General features: G+C 38.6%; 1 protein-coding gene across 3 annotated transcripts in view; it reads right to left on the bottom strand.

The window, feature by feature from the left end:
- The window catches only part of NCALD (neurocalcin delta), a 298,403-nt gene that overhangs the window by 72,648 nt on the left and 200,562 nt on the right, over positions 1-25,193 (bottom strand). Inside the window, exon 1 of one of the 3 annotated variants that reach the window (XM_081259037.1) lies at positions 8,378-8,427. The exons of the other annotated variants lie outside the window; for them this stretch is intronic. The gene's annotated coding sequence lies outside the window, so the exon portion shown is untranslated. Of the gene's footprint in view, positions 1-8,377; positions 8,428-25,193 lie in introns of those variants that run through there. 3 annotated transcript variants of the gene reach the window in all.

Genomic DNA, 25,193 nt, shown 5'->3' on the forward strand with positions numbered 1-25,193 from the left:
CTTTAAAGAAACAGTTATCTGAAGTTCAAATGCTTGAGTTCATTTCAGTGTTCTTTTTCTTCTGTTGAAGTGAAGTAAGATGAAATATGAAGTAAACTGAGGGCTTCCCTGGTGGCGCAGTGGTTGAGAGTCCACCTGCCGATGCAGCGGACATGGGTTCGTGCCCCAGTCTGGGAAGGTCCCACATGCCGCGGAGCAGCTGGGCCCGTGAGCCATGGCCACTGAGCCTGCGCGTCCGGAGCCTGTGCTCCGCAACGGGAGAGGCCACAACAGTGAGAGGCCCGCGTACTGCAAGAAAAAAAAAAGTGAGAACTTTTCTATGAGAAAAATGGAGGAAAAGGAATCATTTAACACATATTCATAATTAAAATAAGCTGTCTAAAGCAAAAGGAAAGAGGGTTATTAAATTATTATAATACCACTTGACACATGTATCACTTACCTGCTCCCAAACTTTCACTAGCTTCTTGCCGTCAGATCAAATCCAGTTTTTAAAAATTATTATTTATTTATTTATTTGGGTTTTTTTGGCTGCACTGGATCTTCGTTGCTGCACGCAGGCTTTCTCTAGTTGTGGCAGGCGGGGGCTACTCTTCATTGTGGTGCGCGGGCTTCTCATTGTGGTGCCTTCTCTTGTTGCAGAGCACAGGCTTTAGGCACACGGGCTTCAGTAGTTGTGGCACGTGGGCTCAGTAGTTGTGGCTCACAGGCTCTAGAGCGCAGGCTCAGCAGCTGTGGTGCACGGGCTTAGCTGCTCTGTGGCATGTAGGATCTTCCCGGACCAGGGCTCGAACCCATGCCCCCTGCAGTGGCAGGTGGATTCTTAACCACTGCACTACCAGGGAAGTCCCAGTTTGTTTTAAATTGATAAATTCTAGGTCCTCCACAGACCCACCTTACAGGTTGTACATTTTGTTTCTTCCCAGCCATTTCCTTGATCTCAGATGCATGAGTGTCTATTTCTGTTACTAGGAATGTACTTATGATGTTTCTTATTCATGGGCAATCCTTTCACTCCTGTTCATGCCAAATATTCTATATCCTTTGAAGCCCAACTCAAAGCTCACTTCCCCTCTGAAGTCATCTCAATGCCATATACCCTTCTATAGTTAATGTATTCATTAATCACCTACCAGAGATTTAATAAGTGGTTACTATGTGTCCAGTGCTACACTAGGCACTATAAGAAGTTTTACCCAACATGGAAGACAAAGCTCTGGACCTCAGTTGCATATGCTGTCTGGCCTCCCCAACTAGACCGTAACCCTTTCAAAGACTGGCTGGTCCTATGTTACCCTTGTAGTATCCTACTTAGCTGGGACATCTTGGGTGAGGTGGGACATGTGTTGGTCATTGAAAGGTCTAGGTGACTGGACAACATCTGCCTGGTGTTAGTGGTGAGCAAATGAGAGACAACTGGAGGAACCTTACCAGTCCTTGGACACAAAGGAAATCTTTTCATAGGTGCTCAACAACAGGGCCCACTATATGGAATTAATATGTGTTGAATGAATACATCAAAAGTGAACAAACAATTAGCCTTCTAAAGGGAAGGTGGGAAGACCCTCAGGATGGGGTGATGTTTAAGCAAGAAGTAAGTCAGGGGTATTGATTTCTCTGCAGCAGAAGAGACAGAGATGCTTCTTTGAGTCAGGACCTAAGGAATACATTTCTGAGTATTTCAAATACTAGGTTTGACCAACACATGGAGCCGCAAGCCAGTGGGACAGCTGCCATTTTGGCAGCTTTACTAAAAGAAAAAAAGACTTTGCTGAATGAGCTAAATCTTACCTGGCCAATAGAAATTCCCTAGCTTTACTATAAATCATTAGAGCAGAAAAATAGGTTTAGAAGCATTGGAAATGGGCCAGAAGAGAGTGTCAAGGAGACAGCAGGATCTAACAAGAGAAAACTAGGCAGCAGATTAGACAGAGTAGGTGTGAGAGAGACAAAAGCAGATACAGAGACTAAGCAGCGACCAAGGGAAAATGGCACAAGTACTGCTGTCTGCACAGGACTCTCCTGTTGAGAGGGTCCCAGCCAGGAGGAGGCAAGGAGGGAGATTTCACTAATGCATACAGTCCATCGCAGTGTAGCCCAAATCTTCTCCTAGAACCAGCAATAGCATTACTATGTAGGGACTCTCTTCCAAATTTACGAACAGGATATGTACCCAAAGCCCATTTGTAATTTAATTGGTAACTGAAATATATTTTCCTCCAGAAATTATTTTAATTAGGTTAGATACTTATGCCAAATCCCCAAGACCTATTTAATCTACGTGTACTTACAGTTTAGTCCTTTACACACGTATTTTAGTAATTTCTAATTACCCCATACATTCCACTTACTCTGGCTGCCTAAGAAATAATTCTAAAATGTATGGACTTAAAACAACAACAGGACTTCCCTGGTGGCGCAGTGGTTGACAGTCCACCTGCCGATGCAGGGGACACAGGTTCGTGCCCCGGTCCGGGAGGATCCCGCATGCCGCGGAGTGGCTGGGCCCGTGAGCCATGGTCGCTGAGCCTGCGCGTCCAGAGCCTGTGCTCCGCAACGGGAGAGACCACAACAGTGAGAGGCCCACGTACCGCAAAAAAACAAACAAACCAAAAAAACAATTTTTATTTTGCACATGAATCTGCAATTTAGGGCATGGCTCGGCAGGGACAGTTCATCTCTGGTTCACTTGGCATCAGGAAGGGTAAGGGGGACCTGGGGCTGGGGCCTGGAATCCTCGGAAGGCTTGCCCGCTCACATTTCTGGCAGCTGATGCTGGTTGTCTGGCTGACATTTCAGCTGGAGGTGTTGGCTGAAACCTACATATGGCCCCTCTATATGGTCTGGGCTTCCTTATGGTGGCTGGTTTCCAAGGGCAAATGTCATGTGTAAGAGAAACAATGAATAGCCGAGAGAAAAAAAATAACTGAATTTTTTTTCAAATCCAGCCTTGGAAGTCATCTAGCGTTGTTTTCACTGTGCTCTATCAGTTGGACCAATCACAAAGCTCATGTGGGTTCAAGGGGAAGGCAATAGACTCCACCTCTTGAGGGAGAGTATCAACATTCCAGAAGAGCAAGGGGGAGTAGATATAATTACAAGCCCATTTTTGGAGAGAAATTTAAAAATAGCATCCCACAATAGTGTACAATCTGCCACAACATATAACATTACTTCTAGAAAAAATATTCCAGCTTAAAAGGTAATACAGCATAGTGACTCTAGAGCCAAATTCCCAGAGCTCTGTTACATACTTGTGTGATGCTGGGCAATGTGCTCAACCTCTCTGTTCCTTAGTTTCCTCATTTATAAAATTGGGATGTTGTGAAGAAAAAACAATAGTTATTTTGAAAAAAGCTTAGAAGACTATCTAGCTCTCTAAGTGTCAGCTGTTCTCATGACACCAGGGATACACGTCCTCCAACTTTGGCAGTGGTACTTCCCGGTTCCTGGGGGGACAGTGGTGGTGGCAGCACGACCAGGGGTAGAAAATGTTCTCATTATTGAGTACCTAATACCTGTCAGTTACCATGCCAAGTAAACTGACTTCAAAGTCTATAAGGTAGGTGCTAATATTATCCAGGTAAGAAAACTGTGACTTTGCTAACTTGCCCAAAGTGACACCTGCAAGTGGTAGAGATGGGATTTGTCCCCAGATCAGTTTAACTAGATGGAAGGAGCCTGAATCCCTGGATTACCGCACGGAGCAGAGCCTGTCTCCCAAATCTGATCTGTGGCTGAGCGAAAAAGGAACAGTACTGTATTATGCCGTTGGGATTTGGGGTTATTTATTAGAGCAGTGAACCTATCTTGACTGGGTGAGTACAGGGAAGATGAGATTGATATGCTTGAGCACAACTAACTTAAGGATTCCTTTCATAAGATGAAATGGCTCTTGTTATTTGCATAAGGCAGGGTATATGCATAAAAGAAAATTATTCTCTAGGTCAGTCCCTACCAGTCTCATATATCTTCTGAACAGGAGAGGACAAGCAGCCTTTGAAAACAGGGCTGGGTGTACTGATCTGGAATCCTTGACACTGATATGAACAGACTGCTCACAAATTAGGCTGACTGTTCACCAGCTGAGGAATGCCTCTTCTAAGGTTTGACTCTGGTGTAAAATCTAATGGTTCCCAGGTTGTTTGCTTGTCTCTTTTGTTTTGATTTTTTTCCCTTATAGAGAAGATTCTCTTTTTGACTACGCTGGCCAGCACAGCTGTGAGGGAGAAACCTTGGTTGCTGTTACACTTAAGTCTCTGGGCAGGTCCCCTATATAGTTAGACTGTAAGTTCCATGATGGCAGAGACCTTGTCTGTCTTGTTCACCATAGCATCCCTAGTGTCTAGTCTAATGTCTGGCACACAGTAGGTGCTCAAAACTTACTGAATGCATGAAAGACTGAATGTTTGAATAAAAGCTCAAGCAAACAAAAGTCAGAAGTCTATAAAGTAACTTGGGCTCTTTATGCCAGTGGCATATCCCTCAAAGACCACATGAGGGAGGAGCCCAAAATGCCTACTATGATACTGTGGATGCAGCAGCCCCCTGATAAAATGCTTGCTGACTGAGTGATGCTACCTAATGCTTCACCTGATCCATGGCAAAACGTGGGAATGCACAGGATCGGATAACTGTTGTGGGATGCTAGTTTTAAATTTATCTCCAAGGATGTTGTAAATATGGTCGTCACAAAATTGGTCGTGGTTTTAGTTGTATGAATCATACGAAAGTCTGTGGGAGTCAACAGAGCAGTCAGCCAAAGACTACAACACTCTTCTCAACATTTACCTCTCATGGATAGGGTTTAAATTCATAAAAGTAAAGCAATTCTAGAATCATCCATAAAAGAATTCATCTTGGCATGAAAGCAGTTTGCAGTCTTTGGTTTTCCTGCACTCATTGGAATTCAGAAATCAGAAAATACGGACAATCCTCCTTTTAGGACAGGCAGCAGCTAGACTATCTTTCAGACTACAGATTTCTTTCTTGAAACTCAAATATAGAACTTTAATGTGATGTTAAGTACACTATGTTTTACATCAATGTAAACTAAAATTTTAAAGGGATGCTATGTCTCTAATTAAAGACATTTACAGAAATATGTCCAAAAACTCCCTAAAGTCCACTGCAGAAATAAAAAGAGCAGACTGTTTTTGGTTTGCAGTAGATGCCTCCGTTGGATTTAAATATCTATCATATAATTTTTGTATCGAAGTCTTAATGAGCACTAACTTTTATGGCATCACTTCTGGAAACAATAAAAATGCTGCATTTTGGAATGCTATTTCTAGTTGATTTCCATCACAGGGAACCATTAAAATAACAGCTGATTTCATGAAAAATAGTGGCACATTCCTTTCCAACTGGAGTCTGAGATTTTTGACTTTTTCCAAGCTTCTTTATCAAGGTGCCACAGACACTCAAAGCCCCCGAAGAAGGTGTTCTTTTCTAGTCCGAAGAATAAGAAATGTTTGGGAAAATCCTCTTTTGTAATTCCCCTGAGAACACATGAAGGAAAAACTGCTAAGCTTCCATTTCAAATGTTAGGGATTTGGATTGAGTTTAAACACCAGCTTGTGCATAATGTCATAGCTCCAATTTTCTTATGCTGGGGTGATGGTGCTGATGTAATAGAAAGGATGCAAGGACTAAACGCAGAGCTGGAAAGGCAGCGATACACGACATCAGCTAACTAACTGCAAAGTCACCTAGTTAGCTGCAGAGGAAAATTAGGCAATATCTTCTGCAAGTTAAGAGTGACATGGGAAATGAGACAATTCTTATATAAGTCACCCTAAACAATAATATTAATATTTCCTGTGTTGTTCTTGAATATCCAATAAGTCAAATAAGATTTTGTGTTCAGATTACTTGGGAAGTGTCTCCACTCCTCATTTCATTTTGAATGAATGTCTCCTGTTCCAGGGACCTCTGACAGGTGAACCAGCAGGCTCTATCCAGAGTAACTGAAATTTACATTACAATTGATCAATTTACGCATATATGTGCTTTACATCAAACTGAACAGGGACATAAATTCTTTAATGCTCATTTCGATTGTTGTGAGCACACAAAGTACCTTCTAGAATATTTCTTCAGCTACAATCTCATATAACATCCTGCATTCTTTATGAAAGTACTACTTGCTTATTTTCTTTGACTGGATAAGGGTCCCTTTGTAAATAGCTATAGTCTTACTTCTATGGTCCATGGTTTTAACTTGCATAACTTGCGTTAACACTATAAATTTTTCCTCTTAACCCCTATCTAACTAGGTATGAGCTCAGTCCAAGTACACAAGCCTACTTATGGATTAAGGAGGAAAACAAAAGAAATTTACAATTTGGTAGCAATGTGGATACCACCCCTTTCACACAGAAATTAGAGAATACTGTGAAATTCACACCTTCAGAGAATAAAATCAGATGTGGTAGAGCTGAATGTGGAAATGGTGGTGTGGATTTTGTCCAGTGCAGTTCCAAGACCTTTTAGCATCACAAGCTTACATATCATTTAATTGAGGGGTGGAGAGAATTCATGGGATCCAGGAACTTGGATGGGAAAAATATTCTATCTTTAGTTTCACTAACCTCAAAGTAAAATTTAGATTAAAATGTAGAGCATAAACCACCGTATCTGCGGTTTTGTTGCCAAGAGAAATCACAGATATTCTCACATCACATTACAGTCACTGTAGCCATCTCAAAATACCTTTTATGTTCATCACTACTTCAAAATTATGGTAGTAATTATAACTGCTGCTAATTTGTTTTATTTAATAGTGAATTATTGACAACACACACGTCACAATTTAAAAAATTTGGTTAATGTATTTCAATAAAAGTAATTCCCTTTGTCATCCTGCATACTCTATCATGCATTTAAAATCATCATTCTAAGAAGAACCTATAAGCTTCACCAGCCTGCCAAAGAGGTCCATGGCACCCAAAAGATTAAAATCCCTTGAAACTGTACATAAAGCATTTAATAATGCAACATCCAGGTTTCTAGAGTAAATCATTCCTTGCTAGTATCTTTTGAAGTTGAAGCAAACTTGACCTTGAAATCAACACAGTCTCATTGCTGTAAACAGATGATTCTGATGAGAGTCATTTTTCCCCCTTATTTTGCCATAAGAAAAGACCTGTAGATTCTAAAGTATTTCTGCCATCATAGCAGAGGTTGTTTTCTTCTAATGATAAACTTTATCATTGTCATTTTGCTAATCAACACTAAAATATTCACTTATTTCGTTGCTGAAATCCAGTCTGTTTTATTAGGGCACTGAATACAATCATTTTATAACTTTAAAACATAGAGAGAGCATCAAGAAAATCTTCACTACCTGGAAAAACTATAACGAAAATTCCTTATTTTGAGCAAAAGAGGCAAACATCAAAGTATCCTATCAAAGACTGCTTTTAAATGACAGTGCTACTGGCTACGGGTCCTATTCATGCTCACTTGAAATACTGCAAATCAATTAACATATTTCTAGGAGTGTTAAGAATAGGGCCTCTGAGTTATTAAAATTATGAGATAAATTAAACAATGAGATAACGCCTCAGTAGATGTGCCTCGAGTGTAAGCACATTAAGACTTTTTGGAAAATCCTCCATGGAGACTCTGGCCAAAAATAGACATATCAAATGCCAGCAAGTTAAATGCATATTCACTCATTGAAAGCTATTGAGAAATTATTTATGCACTCACAATTATTCACTTATCATTGAAGCTAAATACTGTTCAAAATGTTCATCTCCAAGAGTAAAATAAAGGTGATCAGAATTCAGAAACTAATAAAGAATATAGGAAAGAATAATATATTCTTGCTATATTGATATATAACTCACACACTGTAAAACTGATATGTAACTCACATACTATAAAATGTGTATTCTTCATTTACATAGTTAAACCATTATTTTTCTATTCATCAAAATAGTAGGTATATTACATGTGCTGCTCTAAAATTTGCCTTTTTTTTCCAGTTAAATTTGTAAGATTTAGATACCTGCTTATAAATCTAGGCTCGATCAACTTCAGTACCAGAGGTTTTTGTTGAATTACAAGCTACGAAAACCATCCAACTTGTGTGCAATGATGGAAAATTCAAAATTACTAAACTTGGGAAAGAAATGAACTACAACAATGCAACCCCCCCATTTGCAGTATATATTGTTATAGGAATAGAGATTAAAAGCTTTATTAATCACAGTTATCAAATTACTCATTCAAGATCTAGAGCGATTTTTAGTGGCTATTTATATCTGTGTTTGAATTAAAGTAGATCTACCAATGATAATTTAGTTTTAGGGCTATTGTTTTCTTCTCTAGGTAATTATTTCAATTTTTAAATATAAAAATAGCTTACATGCCTCCTTAGTGAATGAAGACCATCCAATGCTATTCTCTTCACAGCTGAATTTTCAGAGGAAGATACTGAAAATGTGCACTTTGCTCTAAGAACCAAAAAGCAACTGCATGAGCACATGTCAGAGGTTCCACCCCAACTTCCTTGGCATATTCCAGATTATTTTTCTCTAAACAGGAAGCTCTTGACAGTTTTCCCTGGTATTTTCAGAATACTTTATTTACTAGAAGAACCCCAACTTTTGTTTCAAAGTATAATGTTCTTTCCCGCCGTGCCTATTGTTGCTAATTATGAATGCTACAAACAAGACAGAAACCAAATACCAAACTACTCTAGGCTGATTCAGAATATGGTAGCAAATATAAAAAAAGCAAAGTTAGCAACATATTGCAAGGCTATGCTGGAGTCTTTAAACCCAAAGCAATACTGAAGGGAGGATTCCTGGAATTCAACGGGGAATATTTGGCTTAAGCTGCAAAACCTGTATCTCTAAATAATGTCATGTTAGCAAGTGTCGAACAAAAAAGGCGGCTATATTTTAACCTACTTCACAGAACATTAATCCAAATTTAACCAAATGCCAGAGATTCCACCCAAAATTAACAACTAGAAGCTGCTTCATATTTTTCTCTTGGTACAACAGTAATTGTTCATGAAGACAAACTTGTAAGAGGTAAGAGAGAGGGGAAAACCACAATGATCTACAAACACATCTAACTATTGTATATAAAGCAAACTAATTACCTCACACAGAAGAAGTGCAAGATTTAACAGTCCATGCTCTGCAGCCCCTGGGACGCAGAAGCAGCAGCGGCAGCAGCGTTAAGAGCAGCAGCGGCAGCCAGCATCCACCAGATTCTCACAGGCCTTTGACTGTGTGGACTCAGCCACAGACTCTGCCTCCGGCTGACGTCAAAGTCCCTGTCACATGGCCAGATGAAAGCCAAGAGAGCACTGGTTGTCATAGCAACCACAGAACAGCTCTGAAATTATTTCAATAGGTCATCTGTCACTGTGATGTGTATGTGTTTGTGAGTGCATGTGAGTGTGTGTGTGTGTGTGTGTGTGTGTGCATGCACACACCCCACAACCATCACGGACAGCTACCCAGCAACCTCAACCCTTGAAGTTGTGACTGAAGAGTGCCTACAACTTTCCTCTTCAAGGCTATTCCTTACAGTTTCTGGCAAGAAAATGCATGCCCCTCTGAACTTCCCATTGGTCTCACTGTCACCAGCATGAAGTTTGTGTCTCTCTCTGTAGAACAGAAGGAAAGAACTAAGAAATTCTGGGGGTAGTATTCTAAGCTAATTAAATCTATTTGTAAGTAAATGGATAAAAACAGAAGCTCAAGGGGAGCTGGAAGAAAAGATATTTTTAAAATGATATAAGAATCCACATTAATGTACTGAGACCAGGCTAGTAATGGAAAGAAAGAGAAGAAACATGGGGCGTGGTGGCCCTGAGTCAGATGAGAGTCTAATGAGCCTCACATCAACTAGAATGGGGAATCAGGTGAGATGAATTCAGGATCCCTGCATTGTAAAATGTCTATGCAAGGATGAATGACCAAAAGAGTTTCAAAACAGTGCTACTTTAAAATACTTTACATTTTAAACTTTTTTGGATTTTTACTTTGTGGGTCACCATACGGGTGCCAAATCCTCCCCTTCTAAATGCTCTTGTCCACATCCTTTTGGGACTCAGCATGGAGTAAATGGGTGTCCCCAAACACAAACTTCAGTGAAAGCCTAGGACAGCAGAATAAAAGGAAGGTCCGGCACATTTTCTAACTTCAGCTTCAGTTCCTTTGGGACAACCCTACCCTACTTTTAACTCTACATGGTGCTTATTTCCTAGTTCATTCTCCCTCTTAATTAATAGGAAGTCCATTAAATAAGATGAAATAAAATGCAGAGGAAGGTACTCTGAAAAACGCATCCATTGAAACATACACCATTCAAAGGGGAAAGAGGTTAAAAGGTGGGGAGAAGAGATTGCTCTCAAAACCTTCCCATGCTAAAGTTATCAGGATTTCTTCTGGCTGGCTTCCGCTGGCTTCTTTAAAAAGAAAAAAAGTAGCTCTGGGGTGCTACAAAATATAAATGGAAACTAAACCAGCTGAGCAGACTACATTTATGTCACTGCAAAAGAATGAAATTTCTTCAGTTAGAGTCAGGAATTACTTCTAGCACAGTAAGACTAATGTTCAAACTGACCATAGAATCCTCCTATTCCATCTTCCGCTTCCTTTACTTCTGGCCCAGCCCCATCTGGGAGAAAAGATACATTTTTATTTGAAAAGTTATTTTCCTGATGCTATTAGCTGTAGCACTGCAAAAGTAAAATCAAAGTGTTATGCTATAATGAACGCTCCACGCTCCCCCCCTTTAATTGCAGATTAATGATAGCTAGGAATTTACCTGTTAGCACAAGGACAATTGGCTCATTGAATCCAATGCCTATCTAAATGGGTCAGGATGTCACACCAGTGGTAAGATTTCAGCAACAGTCACAATTCACAAATCTGTAATTTGTTCCAGTTACAGTTCTGGTTTTCTGTCAGAAATGTACATCACAGCAATGAGGGGAATGGGAAGAGAGGAGAGAAAGCATTTCCTTCTACACTTCCAGGGCCCCATGTTCTCTGAGCTGCCTGCTTTACCATCTCTTTGACTCCAAATCCATAGCTGCCTGATCATCTCTTCCTCTTTATGCAGTGAAACTGCAGTACCACAGTTTGCCAATAGGTGATGTCCTCTGAAACAAGAAATTATCAGTTCTAAAAATTCCTAAAATCCTGGCCTTAAATTAGTTTAAAATTCAACAAATACTAACACCTTTTTATTTTGAATTTTCTATCATTTTTAAGACTAAGTAGAGGGGGATCTTTAAGATGGCGGAGGAGTAAGACGTGGAGATCACCTTCCTCCCCACAAATAAAAAAAAATACACCTACATGTGGAACAAATCCTACAGAACACCTACTGAACACTGCCAGAAGACCTCAGACTTCCCAAAAGATGCCCGAGGGCGACCTACACACAGAGCAGGGCCAAAACCAAAGCTGAAGCCCAGGAGATGCGCAAACAGAAGAGAAAGGGAAATTTCTCCGTGCAGCCTCAGCAGCAGCAGATTAAATCCCCACAATCAGCTTGATGTACCATGCATCTATGGAATACCTGAACAGAAAACGAATCATCACAAATTTGAGGTGGTGGACTTGGGGTTTGCTGTCTGTGACTAATTTGTTTCTAATTTTAATGTTTATCTTAGTTTAGTTTTTAGCACATGCTATCATTGGTGATTTGTTTATTAGTTTGGTTGCTCTCTTCTTTTTTTAATTATTTTTTTATTTTAATAAATTTAAAAAATGTTTTAAATTGTTTTATTATTATTATAATTTTTCTTTCTTTCTTTCTCCCTTTTGTTCCGAGCCGTGTGGCTGACAGGGTCTTGATGCCCTGGCCTGGTGTCACACCTGAGCCTCTGAGAAGGGGGAGCCGAGTTCAGGACATTGGACCACAAGAGACCTCCCGGCCCCAAGTACTACCAATCGGCAAGAGTTCTCCCAGAGATCTCCGTCTCAACGCTAAGTCCCAGATCCACCCAACGGCCAGCAAGCTCCAGTGCTGGACGCCCCATGCCAAACAACTAGCAAGACAGGAACACAACCCCACCCATTAGCAGGAGGCTGCCTAAAATCATACTAAGGTCACAGACACCCCAAAACACACCACCGGATGTGGCCCTGCCCACCAGAAAGACAAGATCCGGCCCCACCCACCAAAACACAGGCACCAGTCCCCTCCACCAGGAAACCAACCCAAGCCACTGAACCAACCTCACCCACTGGGGGCAGACACCAAAAACAATGGGAACTATGAACCTGCAGCCTGTGAAAAGGAGACCCTAAACACAGTAAGTTAAACAAAATGAGAAGACACAGAAATACACAGCAGATGAAGGAGCAAGGTAAAAACCCACCAGACCAAACAAATGAAGAGGAAATAGGCAGTCTACTTGAAAAAGAATTCAGAGTAATGATAGGAAAGATGATGCAAAATCTTGGATATAGAATGGAGAAAATACAAGAAATGTTTAGTAAGGACCTAGAAGAACTAAAGAGCAAACAATGATGAACAACACAATAACTGAAATTAAAAATTCTCTAGAAGGAATCAATAGCAGAATAACTGAGGCAGAAGAATGGATAAGTGACCTGGAATATAAAATAGTGGAAATAACTACACCAGAGCAGAATAAAGAAAAAAGAATGAAAAGAATTGAGGACAGTCTCAGAGACCTCTGGGATAACATTAAATGCACCAACATTCGAACTATAGGGTCCCCGAAACAGAAGAGAAAAAGAAAGGGTCTGATATATCTGAAGAGATTATAGTTGAAAACTTCCCTAACATGCTAAGGGAAATAGTCAATCAAGTCCAGGAAGTGCAGAGAACCCCATACAGGATAAATCCAAGGAGAAACACACCAAGACACATAATAATCAAACTATCAAAAATTAAATACAAAGGAAGAATACTAGAAGCAGCAAGGGAAAAGCAACAAATAACATACAAGGAAATCTCCATAAGGCTAACAGCTGATCTTTCAGCAGAACCTCTGCAAGCCAGAAGGGAATGGCAGGACATATTTAAAGTGATGAAAGGGAAAAACCTACAACCAAGATTACTCTACCCAGCAATGATCTCATTCAGATTCGATGGAGAAATTAAAACATTTACAGACAAGCAAAAGCTAAGAGATTTCAGCACCACCAAACCAGCTTTACAACAAAGGCTAAAGGAACTTCTCTAGGCAGGAAACACAAGAGAAGGAAAAGACCTAAAATAACACACCCAAAACAATTAAGAAAATGGTAATAGGAACATACATATCGATAATTACCTTAAGTGTAAATGGATTAACTGCTCAAACCAAAAGACACAGACTGGCTGAATGGATACAAAAACAGGACCTGTATATATGCTGTTTACAAGAGACCCACTTCAGACCTAGGGACACATACAGACTGAAAGTGAGGGGATGGAAAAAGATATTCCATGCAAACATACATCAAAGGAAAGCTGGAGTAGCAATTCTCATAGCAGAAAAAATCGACTTTATAAAGACTATTACAAGAGACAAAGAAAGACACTACATAATGGTCAAGGGATCAATCCAAGAAGAAGATATAACAATTATAAATACATATGCACCCAACATAGGAGCACCTCAATACATAAGGCAAATGCTAACAGCCATAAAGGGGGAAACTGACAGCAACACAGTAAGAGTAGGGGACTTTAACACTCCACTTTCACCAATGGACAGATCCTCCAAAATGAAAATAAATAAGGAAGCACAAGCTTTAAATGGCACATTAGACAAGATGGACTTAATTGATATTTATAGCACATTTCATCCGAAACCAACAGAATACACTTTCTTCTCAAGTGCTCATGGAACATTCTCCAGGATAGATCATATCTTGGATCACCAATCAAGACTTGGTAAATTTAAGAAAATTGAAACCATATCAGGTATCTTTTCCAACCACAATGCTATGAGACTAGACATCAATTACAGGAAAAAACTGTAAAAAATACAAACACATGGAGGATAAACAATATACTACTAAATAACTAAGAGATCACTGATGAAATCAAAGAGGAAATCAAAAAATACCTAGAAACAACTGACAATGAAAGCACGATGACTCAAAACCTATGGGATGCAGCAAAAGCAGTTCTAAGAGGGTAGTTGATAGCAATACAGTCCTACCTCAAGAAACAAGAAAAATCTCAAATAAACAATCTAACCTTACACTTCAAGCAATTAGAGAAAGAAGAAGAACAACAACAAAAACCCCCCCAAAGTTAGCAGAATGAAAGAAATCATAAAGATCAGATCACAAATCAATGAAAAAGAAATGAAGGAAACAACAGCAAAGATCAATAAAACTAAAACCTTTGAGAAGATAAACAAAATTGATAAACCATTAGCCAGACTCATCAGGAAAAAAAGGGAGAAGACTCAAATCAACAGAATTAGAAATGAAAAAGGAGAAGTAACAACTGACACTGCAGAAATACAAAGGATCGTGAGAGACTACTACAAGCAACTATATGCCAATAAAATGGACAACCTGGAAGAAATGCACAAATTCTTAAAAAAGCACAACCTTCCAGGACTGAACCAGGAAGAAATAGAAAATATAAACAGGCCAATCACAAGCACTGAAATTGAAACTGTGATTAAAAATCTTCCAACAAACAAAAGCCCAGGACCAGATGGCTTCACAGGTGCGTTCTATCAAACATTTAGAGAAGAGCTAACACCTATCCTTCTCAAACTCTTCCAAAATATAGCAGAGGGAGGAACATGCCCAAACTAATTCTACGAGGCCACCATCACGCTGATACCAAAACCAGACAAAGATATCACAAAGAAAGAAAACTAAACACCAGTACCACTGATGAACATAGATGCAAAAATCCTCAACAAAATACTAGCAAACTAGAATCCAACAGCACATTAAAAGGATCATACACCATGATCAAGTGGGGTTTATTCCAGGAATGCAAGGATTCTTCAATATAGGCAAATCAATCAGTGTGATACACCATATTAACAAATTGAGGAGTAAAAACCATATGATCATCTCAACAGATGCAGAAAAGGCTTTTGACAAAATTCAACAGCCATTTATGATAAACACTCTCCAGAAAGTAGGCATAGAGGGAATTTACCTCAACGTAATAAAGGCCATATATGACAAACCCACAGCCAACATTGTCCTCAATGGTGAAAACCTGAAACCATTTCCACTAAGATCAGGAACAAGACAAGGTTGCCCACTCTCACCACTCTTATTCAACACAGTTTTGGAAGTTTTAGCCACAGCAATCAGAGAAGAAAAGGAAATAAAAGGAATCCAAATTGGAAAAGAAGAAGTAAAGCTGTCACTGTTTGCAGATGACATGATACTATACATAGAGAATCCTAAAGATGCTACCAGAAAACTACTAGAGTTAATCAATGAATTTGGTAAAGTTGCAGGATACAAAATTAATGCACAGAAATCTCTTGCATTCCTATACACTAATGATGAAAAACCTGAAAGCGAAATTAAGAAAACACACCCATTTACCATTGCAACAAAAAGAATAAAATATCTAGGAATAAACCTACCTAAGGAGACAAAAGACCTGTATGCAGAAAATTATAAGACACTGATGAAAAAAATTAAAGATGATACAAGTAGATGGAGAGATATACCATGTTCTTGGATTGGAAGAATCAACATTGTGAAAATGACTCTACTACCCAAAGCAATCTACAGATTCAAAGCAATCCCTATCAAACTACCACTGGCATTTTTCACAGAACTAGAACGAAAAATTTCACAATTTGTATGGAAACACAAAAGACCCCGAATAGCCAAAGTAATCTTGAGAACGAAAAACGGAGCTGGAGGAATCAGGCTCCCTGACTTCAGACTATACTACAAAGCTACAGTAATCAAGACAGTATGGTACTGGCACAAAAACAGAAATATAGATCAATGGAACAGGATAGAAAGCCCTGAGATAAACCCACACACATATGGTCACCTTATCTTTGATAAAGGAGGCAAGTATGTACAGTGGAGAAAAGACAGCCCCTTCAATAAGTGATGCTGGGAAAACTGAACAGCTACATGTAGAAGAATGAAATCAGAACACTTCGTAACACCGTACACAAAAATAAACTCAAAATGGATTAAAGACCTAAATATATGGCCAGACACTGTAAAACTCTTAGAGGAAAACATAGGCAGAACACTCTATGACATAAATCACAGCAAGATCCTTTTTGACCCACCTCCTGGAGGAATGGAAATAAAAACAAAAATAAACAAATGAGACCTAATCAAACTTACAAGCTTTTTGAACAGCAAAGGAAACCATAAACAAGATGAAAAGGCAACCATCTGAATGGGAGAAAATATTTGCAAACGAAGCAACTGACAAAGATTAATCTCTAAAATTTATCAGCAGCTCATGCAGCTCAATATGAAAATAACTAACAACCCAATCCAAAAATGAGCAGAAGACCTAAACAGACATTTCTCCAAAGAAGATATACAGATTGCCAACAAACATATGAAAGTTTGCTCAACATCACTGATCATTTGAGAAATGCAAATCAAAACTACAATAAGGTATCACCTCACACCAGTCAGAATGGCCATCATCAAAAAATCTACAAACAATAAATGCTGGAGAGGGTGTGGAGAAAAGGGAACTCTCTTGCACTGTTGGTGGGAATGTAGATTAATACAGCCACTATGTAGAACAGTACGGGTGTTCCTTAAAAAACTCAAAATAGAACTACCATACGACCCAGCAATCCCACTACTGGGCACATACCCTGAGAAAACCGTAATTCAAAAAGAGACATGTACCACAATGTTCATTGCAGCACTATTTACAATAGTCAGGACATGGAAGTGTCCATCGACAGAGGAATGGATAAAGAAGATGTGGCACATATATACAATGGAATATTACTCAGCCATACAAAGAAAAAAATTGAGGTATTTGTAGTGAGCTGGATGGACCCAGAGTCTGTCATACAGAGTGAAGTAAGTCAGAAAGAGAAAAACAAATACCGTATGCTAACGCATATATATGGAATCTAAACAAACAAACAAAAAAAGGTTCTCATGAACCTAGGGGCAGGACAGGAATAAAGACACAGATGTAGAGAATGGACTTGAGGACATGCGGAGGGGGAAGGGTAAGACGGGACGAAGTGAGAAAGTAGCATTGACATATATACAACACCAAATGTAAAATAGCTAGCTAGTGGGAAGGAGCTGCACAGCACAGGGAGATCAGCTTGGTGCTTTGTGACCACCTAGAGGGGTGGGATGGGGTGGGATAGGGAGGGTGGGAGGGAGACACAAGAGGGAGGGGATATGGGGATATATGTATACATATAGCTGATTCACTTTGTTATACAGCAGAAACTAACACAACATTGTAAAGCAATTATACTCCAATAAAGATTTTTGTTTTTTAAAAAGACTAGTATACTTTATTGCATACTGACTTGGGCACTCATATTATAAGTTAAAATTATCAGTGGACTGACCTTCAAAATGAAAAGTGGATACATGTCATCCTTTTTTCTATAGCATGCTTCCAACCTGCCATCACTCATTTCCCTTTGCAAACTGTCTAGAATTAGAGATTCCTCTTACAGCTAAGGAAGTCACAGGTCTCTGGCAGAGAGGAAATTGTGACGATGATCTCTTTGGAGCTCAGGTTTCTACCCATTTGGCTAATTAATCCAAATGTAGGTAAAAATATCATAGGAAATACATATGAGGGCCTTCTCCAATCACAGCCCACTGCATTGAAGAGAATATGAGTCATTTTCTTTTATAAATAATAACTCATTTTTTAGGTGAAAATGATTCACTTAATTTAAAAATACCCAAAGGGGTAAATGATTCACTTAATTTAAAAATAGCCAAATGGGTAAAAATACCCATTATTAGTTTGACCACTTTTCCAGAAATAACACTTAAATGCCACTAAACAAGCATTCTGACTTGGGTTCACATACCTGAATTAACAGGTGTTTTAGGCAATGAGTAGACAACTATAATCAGCCTTTTATTTGATGTTTCTAGGTAGAAATGTTGCTGTATCCCTGTCTCAGCATTAGTGGGAAGGCCACAGACCTATTGTTTGGAAGCACTGGGTTCAAATCTCATCTGGGCAAGTTACTCAAGTGCTCTGAGCCTCAGTGCCTACATCCTAAGGTTGTTGTGAGGATTATAAACTTAAGGTTTTTAAAAATTCTGATACCCTGTGACAGGGTCAGTGGCTCAATGTATATGCAATTTCTTACTTATCTGTCTGACTCTGATAAGTCTAAGACCTTCAGGGAAAGGATGAATCTTATTCATCTCTACAACTCTATGGTTAATAGCACAAGGACCAGAACACGAATGCTCAATAAATGTTGAGTGACTCCTCAAAATGCTGAGAAAGAAATGTTTCCTTTTTCTTCCTGCTAACAGAGAGGAGAGAGCCTCCCCATAACCCCCCAAAAAGGCAAAGGAAGGAAAAACAAAACCAAAAATGTTGAGTTATCACAAAATTTTCTAGCGATGAATGGGTTCAAGTAAATTTGCCAAATAAATCAAACTTATCTCTATTAAATCATATTTATTATGAGTGCACATAAGTTATATGCTGATGTATTTTATGGTTATAGCTGTTGATGTTGGATAATCTTTTACATTAACTGATTAATTGAGCACTTACTATATCTGGAGCATTGTTCTAAGTGCTATAGGTATATTAAATTATTCACTATAATAACTATGAGGTAGGCATTATTCTTTTCCACATTTCACAACTAAAGACACTTAAGCATAGAGTGATTAAGTAACTTGCCTACCTAGCACATGGCAGAGCCAGGACCTACACCCAGGAAATCTGGTTCCATAAATTTTGGAAATAATTTACATTTGATATATATTTAGAAAGCACTGAATTATTTCTTATGGTTATTTTATACTTGAAGGTTGTTTTTATTTTTAATTTCTTATGAGGGGGAGAAGACCAACTTACCTTTTCTGCATTTGGGAACTCTGGTGATCTTAATCTAGCTTTGGCCTAAGGCGTAATATGGCAAGAAAAATCTAATTCAGAAGATCTGAATAAAGGAAAATGGGCAAAGTAACTGAAAATATCCTGAATGAAATCACCCAAATTATTATAGTCTTAACTGAAGCAAACATCTGGACTACGCAGGCTTGGGTAACTTCTGTTTCCCAGTATGATGGAGTTTTTTGTATTCAAACTAATACTCTCACTGAGATAATAATAGCTGGATTTTTTAAAAGTGGTTGGAAGGCATCAAAGAGTAGCAAAGGCAGCAAAACCTTTAAATGCCAAGATCCCAGATAAAAGGAATATATATTGATGTAAGCCCAGCATTCTCCACATTATCTGCTACTTTTCTCCTCAAATTACTTGATAATTCCTAAGTGGTATGGGGTTTTTGGCATTCTCAAAACTGGAGAGACAAAAATTGGGGCTTCATATATTCAAAAACATCCAGGACTTCAGGGATTGAGATCTTGGTTTAAAAAAAAGGAATCACAGGGCTTGCCTGGTGGCGCAGTGGCTGAGAGTCTGCCTGCCGGTGCAGGGGACGCGGGTTCGTGCCCCGGTCCGGGAGGGTCCCACATGCCGTGGAGCGGCTGGGCCCGTGAGCCATGGCCGCTGGGCCTGCGCGTCTGGAGCCTGTGCTCCACGACGGGAGAGGCCGCAGCGGTGAGAGGCCCGCGTACCGCAAAAAAAAAAAAAAAAAGGAATCACAGAGAAGAGATCCCAACATTCTGAACTGTTTTCCCCTTAAAGCACCTGCCAATTCCTAGATGGCGTTCGACAAAGCATTAATATGCAGCAAAGAAGATAAAAACATAAAGGGTGAGTTTATGTTTGGGAGTTCAGGATCCTTCAAGGAGCTGGAGCTTGTGAACATCCTAAGTTTTCAGGCCTCATAACTGAAAGGCCCCAGAAGTAGTAGAAAACAGAAAATAGATGCATCTTCACAAAAACCTGGATCCATCCTAGAATCATTACAATACCTAGTTGGATCAAGGTAATTCACCCCTATTCTTACTATTTTCCAGAGAAAATTAACCTTCTTTAAGGGAAGATAACATCATACAGAGCCTCTGTCATTTTTCATATACCACTTCCAATTCACTCCAAAATCATTAATCATGTTAGGAAATAGGTATAACTAACCAAAATCCAAGAGGAAAAAATAGACAGTAGAAATAGATCCATAGGTGATTTATCTTCTATAGTTACCAGACAGGGACTTTAAAATGACCACAGTTGACCCCTGAACAATCTGGAAGTTGACTGTCCACACAGTTGATAATCTGGGTCTAGGTTTACAGTCAGCCCTCCATATCTGCAGTCCCACACCCACAGATTCAACCAACCATGAATTGTGTAGTACTGTATTGTGTATTTAGTGAAAAAAATCCCCACATAAGTGGACCCACACAGTTCAAACCTGTGTTATTTAAGGGTCCACAGTATAATTAATATGTTCGAGGAAATAGCAGGACGGAGAGTTCCACATGCAAAATAGTAAAATCTATAAAAAAGAGAACATATTAAATTTAATTGAAAAATACAATTAAGAGCACAACAGATGGGTTCAAGAACATAGAAGATATAGCAAAAGAGAAAAATAGTGAAGTGAATGATTAGCAGACAATATCTAGACTGAAGTATAAGAAGAATAAAAGAATGGAAAATACTGAAAATAATGTAAGAGACATTTGGGACATATGAAAAGGCTAACATGTATATTGGGGAGAGGAGAGAAGAGGAGAGAGAGATAGGACAGAAGCAATATTTGAAGAGAATTGGCTGAGAAGTTTCCAAAACTTATAAAAGATACGAAACAACAGATTTAAGAAGCCCTATATATCCTAAACAGGATAATGACAAAGAAAACTACACATAGACACATCGTGACCAATCTGCTGAAAACTAAAGACAAAGACAAAATCTTAAAGCAGTGAAACAAAAAAAAATATTAATTTATAAGGAGCAAAAAAAGACTTTTTAACAGTAAAAATCAACAGTAAAACAAACGAGCCAATTAGAAAATTGGCAAAATACAGGAAAAGATATTTTCCCCAAGAATATATAAAGATGACAAATAAGCACACAAAATGATTTTCCAGCATCATTAGCTATTAGGGAAATGCAAGTTAAAACCATAATGAGATACTACTACATACCTGTCAAAATGACTAAAATAAAAAATAGTGACAATACCAAATGCTGGCAGAGAAACTGAATCACTCATATTGCTAGTGGGAAAGTAAAATGTTACAGCCACTACAGAAAACATTTTGGCAGTTTTTTAAAAAATTAAACATGCAACTACTGTATGTACTCATGCAATTGTACTCCTGGGTATTCCAGAGAAATGAAGGTTTATGCTAACAGAAAAGCTTGTACACAAATGCTTTTAGCACCTCTCTTTGTGATGGTCAATAATTGGAAACAACTCAGGTGCTTTCAATGAGTGAATGGGTGAACACATTTTAGTACATCCATACTATGGAATACTACTCAGTAGTAAAGTGAAACAAACTATGATGCACACAAAAACCTGCATCAATGTCCAGAGAATTTTTCTGAGTGAAAAAACTAATCTCAAAAGGTCACTTACTGTACAATTCCATTTCTATAACAGTATGACAAAATTATAGAAATGAAAAACAGATCAGTGGTTGCCAGAGATTAAGGAGGGAATTAGGGGAAGTGCCTATGGCTGTAAAAGGACAACAGGAGGGATGCTTATAGTGTGATGGAAACATTCTGCATCTTGACTGTATTAATGTCAATATCCTGGCTGTAACATTGTACTACAGCTCTGCAAGATGTTACCTTTAGGGGAAAGTGGGTAGAGGGTATATGGGTTCTCTCTGTATTGTGTCCCACAACTGCATGTGAATCTACACTTATCTCAAAATAAAAGTTTAATTAAAAATTTTTAAATGAAGGTGACATAAGACATTTCACTCAAAAACTGAGGGAATTTGTTCCAATAGAATTACATAAATTTCTGAAGAGTTGTTTAAGCAGAAGAAAAATGATCCCACATGGAAACATAGAGATACAGAAAGGGCAGATATATAGATAAATTTAAATGAATACCAACTTTATAAACCCCGATGTGTGTAGATTCAAAATATAGGGCAACATTAGCACAAAAGGTAAGAGACAATGAACAGAATTAAAGTTTTCTAAGACTCTTGTATTCCAGTCAAAATACTAATTAATAATAGTCTCTAATAAGATAAGGGTGCACAATGTAATCCTTGTAGTATCCATTAAAAGAATAATGAATAAAAAGAATAACAGAAGAATGTATAGCTAATAAACTAATACAGCAGGAAAATGATTTTAAAAATTACTTGATTCCCAAAAGAAGCAAAAAAAGGTGGTGGGGGAGGGGAGAGAAAATGATAGGATAAATAGGAAGAAATATGGGTTTGACCAAAAAAGTTCATTTGGGTTTTTCTGTAACATCTTACAGAAAATCCCAAATAAACTTTTTGGCCAACCCAATAGTAACATTGAAGAGTGAATTGCAAACATGTAAATAATTACAATGATTACTATAATATATAAACTGACCAAATATTCTAATTAAAAGACAAAAACATCAGACTGTATTAATAAGAAAATTCTAACTCTTTACTCCACATAAGAGATGAAAATTGATATACAAACTAACAAGCAAAAACTGTTGTAGCATTATTATCAAGCAATAGTACTTACTTGTAATATAAGCGAGATACTACTAGAGACATAGAAGAACACTTCATAATTCACTGCTCTAAATATGCATGCACCTAATAAAATAGCATCAAGATAAATAGAAATATTCACTCATAGTATTGATTTAACATATTTTTTTCAATAACTTATAGAACAAGTAGCAAAATAAGGTAGAGGTATAGAATATTTTAATGATGCAATTAACCAATCTGACTTGATTAACACATGAAGAATGATGATCTCAAGAATTACAAAATACACAACTTTCCTCTCAAATATATTTAACAATACTGACTATATGCTGGGCTACAGGAGTTTTTCAATACATTATAAATGATCAAAATCACAGAGTATACTCTTCTGTACACAGTGGAACAAAGCTAGGACTCAGTATTAAATAGACAAATAGAAAATCTCTAAATGGAAACCAAGCAATACATTTCTAAATAATCCATGAATTAAAAAGATTTACATTGCAATGTAAAAATATTTTGAACTGTACCACAAAAATATAATGTATCAAAATTTACATGCACCTAAAGCACTACTTAATGGAAATTATTGTATCTGTTTAAAAAAAATACTGAGGTTCCACTTTTAGCATGGTACTTTGAGGACCTCCGTGGACCTGTTCCCTAGTGAAACAAGCATAACTTGTGAAAGTATTTTTAAATATCATAGAAAGTCTCTGAGAATTATCCTTAGGGTATAGAGCCAATGAAGAAACATTTATTCAAGAAAACATACTAAAACTTGATAAGAAGATTGAGAATCTGTGGCACTTTTGAGTCACTTCCATGCATGCTCCATCCTGGAAAGGTGTAACCAATAAGACTGGGCTCCTTTTCCCCTCAGCTCTTGATAAAGGGACACAGGATCTCACTGGGAAAGGCAGGCCATCAGCATTTCCCCAGCTCTGGTGTTACATTCCTGGCCAGTGCAGCCAAGAGGTTGGGGGCTCCCTTCCTCCACCGAGCCCCCACTCATAGGGCAGATGCTCTACTCCAGGCACAACAGGTCAAAAGTCCTGAGGTCCTTATTACCCTCCATCCAGCTCACTTGTAGGGCAGAGGTTCTATTCCAGAGGCAATCTGAGACTCGGCTACCAACACTGCTCCATGTCCAGAGTAGCTGCTCAGAGGTTTTTCCCAGAGGAAGAGACAATCCGTGAGAGCAGAGAGCTCTGTAGACCTTCCCAGAGGAACTGACTTTATTAAACAGAATGTGGGGAAGTTCAAGTTTAAGGTTGCTCTTGAAAATAATGGAGATTTTGGTGGTAAACAATTGAGAGGAGACTGATAGAAGAGCAAAAGCTAACCCGTAGACCAGCTAGTTTACCAGAGAGAACCAGGGAAAGAGACGGCTAAAAAGAGCACTTCTGGGATCAGAACAAACAGATTGGCCTCAAAAACTGCCCCTAATGAATTTAATTGGATCATACTGTGGAGCAACTTATGCCCCAGAGCATTGTAAGAAATACTAGAGCAATCAGCCAAAAATTAGTGAAGCCCAACAGCTGGGTGTGATACCAAATGTGGCAGACAGTATAACAGAGATCAGGGGAAAAGACAGTTAAAGAGAGCCATGCTAAAACTAATCATCACAAGCTGACTGGGCACAGTCACTGAAACAGTGGTAAGAGTAGCACCCTTGTATTGTGCTTTATGGTTCACATAGCACTTCCATGATTCTATTTCATTTGACCCTGAATCAATAAAAACATTAATTTTTTAAAAGGTTTAAAAATCCATGATCTAAGTTTCTACCTCACGTAGTTGGGCAAAGAAGAGCTGGGATAGAGCTGCCCAGAATGAAGACATTTTCTAGCCTCCCTTCTAGCTCTGTAGCTTTGTGATTAAAACAGGCCAACTGGATGTAGATAGATAGGTCATGTGTAGCTTCCAGAACCTTGCTTAAAAACAAATGAGCAAACAAACTTGCCTGAGCCCTTTTCATTGTCTTATTCTGTTTACCATCCTACTGCTTGGGAGCATGGAGGTGATGGCCACCAGTGGACCATGAGGAAGCGGGCTATAGATCCTAGAGATAGACGGTGGAGCTATGAGCTGGAAGAAGCCTGATTCCCAAAGACTTCATGGAAAAAAGCTGTCAATCCAGTCCTACATTTCTTCCCTCTGGACTTTTAGGTGAGAAAGAGAGAGAGAGAGAGAGAGAGAGAGACAGAGACAGAGACAGAGACAGAGACAGAGAGAGAGAGACAGAGGAAGTTCTCTCATATTTAAGGCACAATTATTATATGTCAAACCTAATCCCAAGTGTTAGAGTTTCCACCATCAAAAAGGGGGGGGGACTTTGTGCAAGTGAAATGTCAGATGTTAAATAAACTATGAAATTTCATGAAATTCCAGGAATCCATCTAGAAGAAAACAGAATGCAATGCATTTTGCTTTTTGCAAAAGCAT

This window comes from Mesoplodon bidens (genome assembly GCF_964165515.1).
Source record: "Mesoplodon bidens genome assembly, chromosome: 16".
Classification (NCBI taxonomy): Eukaryota; Metazoa; Chordata; class Mammalia; order Artiodactyla; family Ziphiidae; genus Mesoplodon; species Mesoplodon bidens.